Source organism: Taudactylus pleione, unplaced genomic scaffold (genome assembly GCF_031769625.1).
Source record: "Taudactylus pleione unplaced genomic scaffold, aTauple2 ptg000783l, whole genome shotgun sequence".
In the NCBI taxonomy this organism is placed as follows: Eukaryota; Metazoa; Chordata; class Amphibia; order Anura; family Myobatrachidae; genus Taudactylus; species Taudactylus pleione.
This window is the reverse complement of record NW_028285185.1, coordinates 188,035-195,217: the sequence shown is the minus strand read 5'-3', so window position 1 is coordinate 195,217 and position 7,183 is coordinate 188,035. Positions and strand designations below refer to the sequence as shown.

The 7,183-nt window shown below is 38.1% G+C and overlaps 1 long non-coding RNA gene across 1 annotated transcript; it reads left to right on the top strand.

Annotated features, from left to right (window-relative positions):
- The first annotated feature begins 334 nt into the window (after window positions 1-334).
- On the top strand, window positions 335-6,929 carry LOC148475044 (uncharacterized). The gene is made up of 4 exons (XR_015872784.1): window positions 335-464; window positions 4,072-4,095; window positions 4,824-4,903; window positions 6,563-6,929. It is a non-coding gene; the product is annotated as an uncharacterized LOC148475044 (long non-coding RNA).
- The last annotated feature ends 254 nt before the right edge of the window (window positions 6,930-7,183 follow it).

The following is a 7,183-nucleotide window of genomic DNA, read 5'->3' as shown; positions in this document are numbered from 1 at the left end:
TACTTTTAAAGCAGAATTTATTTGGATCTATATTCTATGGAAAATAAAACGCTAGAATAGAAAATAATTGTAGAAAATAAATGTGTGAGGTTTGTTTTAAAATATTCCAAATAAACAGCATAGAGGTGCACAGAAAACTATTAAAATCATTCACACTTCTGTATAATTATTTTTAATCCAGCAAATCCCTACAGTCATATTCCTGAGAATGGTAACGTAATGGTCATACAGGTTTGGGTGTCTCACATTTCAAAAAGCGTAGTGACTGTCCTGTCATCAGGCCATATATAAACCTGTGGTTTTCAGCGGATACGATATCAAAGCTCTGAGAATCCTCCTGACATTAACAGATCCAACTGGACTTAACTCCCTCTGAAGTCTGAACATGGCTGGTGAACATCTGCTGTGCAAAGCTGGGCTCTGCATGCTTGCAGTCTGTATGATGCTTGGCCTTCAAGGGGCAGGTAAGAGAGAAATATATATTTATTATCACAGTTTTATATTTTTGTAGGGTTTTCAGCAAAATGAACAATTCTTTATTATCTTTTTTCCCCAAATTGAATTTGCTTGTCTAAAAAGAGCATATGTTACTATGTTTTGTACTTTTCTACATCCTGTGCTCTTCCTTCCATCTTTCACCAGTCTCCTAAACTAGGGTTCCCATGTGTCACTTCCCACGACCCTTCTCTATGAAAGCCATTAATATTACTATTCATCAAAATAACTAGTGGAAATGATCACCTACCATATAACATTGTCTTACACTTCACATCCAAAAGGAAGGAATGGATGACTTTTATGGGGTGAGAACAAAAATTTTAAAACCAAACTTGGGATTTGGATTGCACGTAAACAGGTCCAAATTACATATTTTTAGCTGTTTTTATCGTTTTTTTAATACATTTTTAAGGAATACAAAACCAAACCAAAACCAATTCCAAACCAAATCACTTGAGGGTGATTTTGCCAAAACTCTAGTTATTACACACTCTTGTTTTATTTATGTTCTGTTCCCATTTGTAAAGCATAACATAATACTGTATGCTGGCGCTATATATGTGACTAATAATAATAATAATAATAATAATAATAACACTGTACAACAAATTAATACTTTTAATTTGTTTCATTTCTAAAAATAGTCATCATTACTAATTTGAGGTCAAGAAAAAATAAAATAATTTCAGAATGTTTTTACTAGCTCTATTTTTTGAGCTACACTACTTGCACTATACTGTATGTACATTAGTAATATAGTCATAGTGAAAAGCTATTTTAAAATAATCTGATATTTTCTTGATAGAAAATAAATAACAGTTGTTTTAATTCAATCAATCACAAATAAAAACACAAAACGAAACAAACATACAGCATACGACACAAACATACAGCATACGAAAGTACTATCTAATATAGTGGCCTATTCATGGGGGTGCTTTCTCTTTGCTTGTCGCTTGTACTCCTCTTCTGGGACATCTCTTGTCACTGTCCAACAGTAGTGATCACCTCGCCTGATATCTCTGTTCCATTGCTGAAATGTCTTGGTGGAATCGCTCACTATGCTTGTCTCTCAGTGCACCACAGTTATCTTGTATAGGTAATCCCGTGAATCGCATATATTTGAATAGGGGAAGGGACAAATAACTGATTCATTTAATTGGGTCATTAGGCCCCGCCCCCTCTGCGTGGAACGCAGATTGCTGGTAAGATTCTCTCCATTCTGCCCACTTCACTAGGAATACCCCTACATCGTCATAAATGGGCTCTATCTCGGAACTCAGAGCTAACTGAGAGTTTTAAATGTCATATTCATTCTTTGCATGCTGAAATCAATTAGAGGTAACTATTTTCACATCGGAAACATTTTCATTGTTGTGCAGTGTAATAATAGGCACCATAATCTAAGACTCATTTAATTGCTCTTTCTTTCTATATCTATTTACTGTCTTGTGTTTTTTATATTTCGCTCTCCATTACCAATCATCTAATTCCTTCTTCCCGAGATGTCCACCCTTTCTTCATATTGTGAATTAAAATGACCCCATTGGTGTATTCCTATGATATGTATGTAACATTCTAATTATTATTCTGCAAAGATGAATAATATTTTTGAAAGATGATATGAACGGGTATGACTATACGATCTGTGAAACTTTGTTGACTATTTGAGGAGAATAATCTGTAACCTCCAAATGAGCTGAGATGGATATTGCCACATAATGTTTTCAGGTTGTTCTTTTGAATTGTGAAACTTTGTTTTCCTTAAGAGGAGTACTTAGTGAGGTAAAAAACTTTGTGCCCAATTTTGGATTACCAAGGGAATGTTCGCTCCCGATACCAATGGTAACCAATAAAAAAAAAAAGTGGCTGCGGGGTTTTTAGCTCTGAAAACGCCATATCGGATAAAAAGTAATTAAGGACTAATTAAGCTCATTGGAAGCTTCCAATTGCTTAATTAGTCCACAGAGTGGGGTCGTCAGGGTCCCAGAGCAAGTCCCCCTGATTTTTCCTAAAATTAACGATTTTAGGAAAAATCAGATGTGAGCAAGAAAAACTCCAGGCGCTCAAAATAGCAAAGACCCCACACCTAATTGAATAGCAAAAATCCCACACCTGCAGGACAAACCCAGCAGATACGGGATTTTTGCTATTCTCATGCCCAAATGAATATGCCCCAAAGTCTCTGAAACAGCTATAAAATAAATTGCAACAGTACAGTATATTGTAACATCATATATATTATAGCTGTAGTAAATCAATATACCACCTGCAAGTTCACATGCACTATAATGCAGATGATTACTTTAAAAGATTATCCATATTCCCCAAATACTAATTTGCTTCTTGAATACATGATTACCAATTACATAGGAAAGCGCCCATGTGATGTTTGCAATTCACATTTTTCTCACTTTTTAAAATTTCACTCATCTTCATGAAAGTTACCTTGCAGAAATAAATGGATTTATAGTTTTAATATGTAATTAATAGCAAATTTACTTTGCAGCCAATGGTAGACATTATAGGCCTGATTCAGAGATGGACAGATTTTCAGAGCCGCATACAAGCAGACACCTCCATGCTGAATTTGCAATCCCAGCCCTCCGACCGACATCACAGCCTGGGATCACCATTGCAACCATCGCGACCAATGGCTGTCCCTTTGGTCAGACTGCAGAAGCTAAAGCCTGATCAAGGTGCTTGTTATGTAAGAGGCCAGGAATTGCATCTGCCAATGCAAGCCCTGGTCTCCTCCTTCATGGAAAATGGGGGTGATAACATTCTACGCAGATCCATGATGCTGGGTTTGTTAATGGGGCCACAGCCCAGTTTGTTAGACCAAAGGGATGGTAGGTCACCCAGATGGAACCCCTCCACCCTCTTCTGCCTAGTGGGGTGCCTCTCCATGCATCCATCTGTTGTTACATTAGGGAGCACCCTCCAACCTCTGTTGTGCCTTGGCACTTGCTGTGTGACATCTTGACAACACTTCCACTGTGTGAGGGGATGGGTGGGCTGCACCAGGATGAACAAGCTCCTTGCTATGGCACTGAACCCACATGCCCATGGTATGGTACATGCCCTTCTGCACCACACCATTACTCCATTATTTATGTAATGGGGGCTTCCTAAAGGTCAAATACGCCAAATAGAAAATGATCATGTATTTTTTTGCCCTTTATACAATGCTGCATGGGTATGTATCGTGTTAGCTTTTATTGTACATACAACCCTATTCAATTATTTTACATGCCTACTGTAGTTTGAAAGATAGAGATGTGCTTTAAGTGATATGTATTGGAATATACACAACAGTTTTGACCATGTACTTCTTGAAATCAGTAAAATTTAAGAGAACACAATCTCCGCATTCTTGCTTATTTTTTGTTGCTGGCATCACTGTTTTTGCACCATTTTAATTACCTGCTTTATTACTCTACTGTACTAAACAAAAATCAACAGCAGAGACATAAAATACCTATTGTAGTTATGGTTTATACTCACTATATCAGGGCACTTGTGTATGTGTTTCTCTATTCTAATATAACCTATATCATCTTGTTTCCACAGAGGCTCAGACAAACTATACTGGTGGTAAGTATGAAATAGACTGGGTGTTGACACATACAGTAAGAAGGGATATTGTTACATGGGCTTATACTAAATAAAAGGGTGCAGGTTGTAGTTTTAGTTTGTATTGCCCTCTACCCTGTGGGGTTAAATAGTTACACAGACAGATTGGTGCCCCTCCCATTGCAAGGTGACATAGTGACACATAATGGGAGTGACTTTGAAAATGCCTCTCCCACTTCAGGGTGACATAGTAACACAGGCAGAGGTGAACTGTGAGTATGCCTATCCCATTGCATGGTGATATAGCGACACAGACAGATGGTAACTATAAATATACCCCACAGAAATTGCGGCACAGACAAAAGTGTACTGTCAGTGTGCCCCTCCATCTGTTCCGTGAAATAGTGACACAGATAGATAGGAACTCTGAATATGCCCCCCCCCCACTGCAGGGTGACATAGCGACATAGGCAGATAGGAACTCTGAATATGGCCTCCCACTGCAGGGTGACACAAAGAGAGCAACTAGACTAAACTCTGGAGAAAATATCTCCAGTTAGTTTGAAGGTGGAATAATGACACAAATAGCTCTTTGGCCCATCAACTGTCTGTAACATAATTACACAGTTATTACTAATATGCAATCATTTGCTTACTACAACTGCACATAATGATATTACTTAAAGACAGACTAGGACTACCCACCCTTCATCCGACCCGTAGGCTGACATCTTATCCTCTTCTTACAGGTGTGCCAGGGTGGGGTGTGGCACTGTTGGTGTTGACGTCTCTGATCCTGGCCTCATTGTTGTGTAGCTTGTGCTGTGTGGTGAGTCTATGTCTATACAGAGCTGGTTATTTGTACTTTATAGCAGCTTTGACGCTGTTTATGTGACAGGACGATTATAGGTTTTCAGTTGCTATTATCTTCAGGGATTGGGAGTAAAGTGGAGAAGAGCCCAGGAAACTACTGGATTTATCACATATGAATTGCAGGAGCTGAGATATATGGAATATACAAACTGTTAAGCACTTTTTTTATCAACTTTTTTTTATGTACAATGTCCTGGAAACATTGTAACTCTGGGCCTGATCCAGAGCCGCTCGTAAGCGGCCGCTCGTTCGCTCCGAGCGATGTTCGCACAACTACGCATGCGTATGGGTCATAATGCGCATGCGCCAACCAGTCAGTGCGGTCGGAAATCGAGCGCTCGCAAAATAGCGAGTGCCTGCTAATTTGAGTGACAGAATGAGGCGTTTGTGGGTGGTAACAGGGGAAGGTGCTTGAAAACGGGGAGTGGAGATCCGAACGCAGGCGTGCCAAACGGTCAAAACGGGCGTTTTAAGGGTGTGCATAATTAACAAAGCAGCGTCATCGACCACGTCACTTGGTTGTCTCTTAGCCTGAACTGTTCGCATGATTGCGGTAGGAAAATCCAACCACAAGCACTGCGAGCAGTTCAGACGCCTTTCGATGTACTCGATTAATCTAATAAATAGCGGAGGTGACGTATGATGCGAGCAGCCAGGGGGCGTCTTTACAGAATAGCGAGCGCATGTTTCGTTCGCTCGCTCAGACATAGAGGCGTCAACAGACCGCAAAGAGCGAGCGCTCAATTTAAATAGCCGGACCATTTTTCTGAACGAGCGAGTGCAAATAGCGTCCGGCTCTGAATCAGGCCCTCTGTTTGAAACATGTTAATATTTTCATTTATTAAGACAGTGGTTCCCAAACTTTTTGGGATCATGGTGCCCTAGAGTATCAGCATTATTTCCATGGCACCCCTGGGCTAAGTTTTTGTAATGAGAAATTCAGCAAAGATTATTAAATAAAGCAAATTGTGCTTACCTGTCACCATTAAGTTCAGTTATGAGGTGGTGGACAGGCCTGCGCTTCTTTTTGTCCACATATTCTTCGATTGGCAGCTACTTGCACTGGTTTTGCCTATCACATTGACTGAAAATTATTTTATTCAATGCTGGATGAATCAACCCACGGCACCAAGTTTGAGAACCACTGTATTAAAATAAGCTACAGTAGGACAAGTTAAAGTTACATGTTTAAAATATGGGTTATAAAGTTTTCCAAAATTATCCTGTGCACCTGGTGTAAAATGTTATAATCCAGATCAGGCCAATTAATTTACTATTGCTGTTACCTGTCCTGAATAAATTATTTGATGGGAAGGGGTAATTTCTTTAAAAAAAAATAAAAATTAAACTTAATAATAAATATAGCATATTACAAAACTTTTTCTCCGTAATGAACAATTTTCTTAAAATATATTATTATTATTATTATTATTATTATTACAATTATTATTTATAGTAGTAGTAATAGTAGTAGTACAGTACTATTAATGTGATGAGAAAGAGGAGGGGGATGAGAAAGAAGAGGAGGGGGATGAGAAAGAAAAGGAGGAGTTTTAAATACAAAACATAGTTTATCAATATTAACATTTTAATATGTTTATTATTCTTTTTGTAGCCTTTGTTGTGTAAGAGACATGGAGGAGATAGCCAGTGTGGATTTTCACTTGGGAAATAACCCAGAAAAGAGAACATGACAGTATTTGCAGTTGCTGATTAACAAAAGTCTTCACAGCACTTAAACAGCATGTATCCTGTTACTTGGAACATCAATATATTCCTGACCAACTTCTGCATATTCTCTGCATCGGAATATGGAATCCATTTTTCTTCCTCTAATCTTAATCAATGTACTGACCAAGAGTATTTTTTTAAAACCACTTCCTGATTAAACACCAATTCTGGCACATGTACCATTAATTTCAAGGTGAATGCTATGAATTGTTGTAATGTGTAAAAAATAATAATAAAAAAAATATTTAACTCCATTTATTATCCTGTCTGACCTTATAAAGTGAGGTTCTAAAACTGAACTGATCAAATAATATACTACTGTTCTCCTATCCCAATGTGTCAGCACTAGTTAATCACAAAGCCAATACTGTGGGCTATCAATGGTTGAGTTCACTAATTACCTGCTACGGCTGAATTTAAACTTTTTTGTCTTCTTATCCACCTAACTGGCTAATTTTTCACTTAAAAAGTCTCTAAAATTTTAATTTTTTTAAATTTAGTTAGG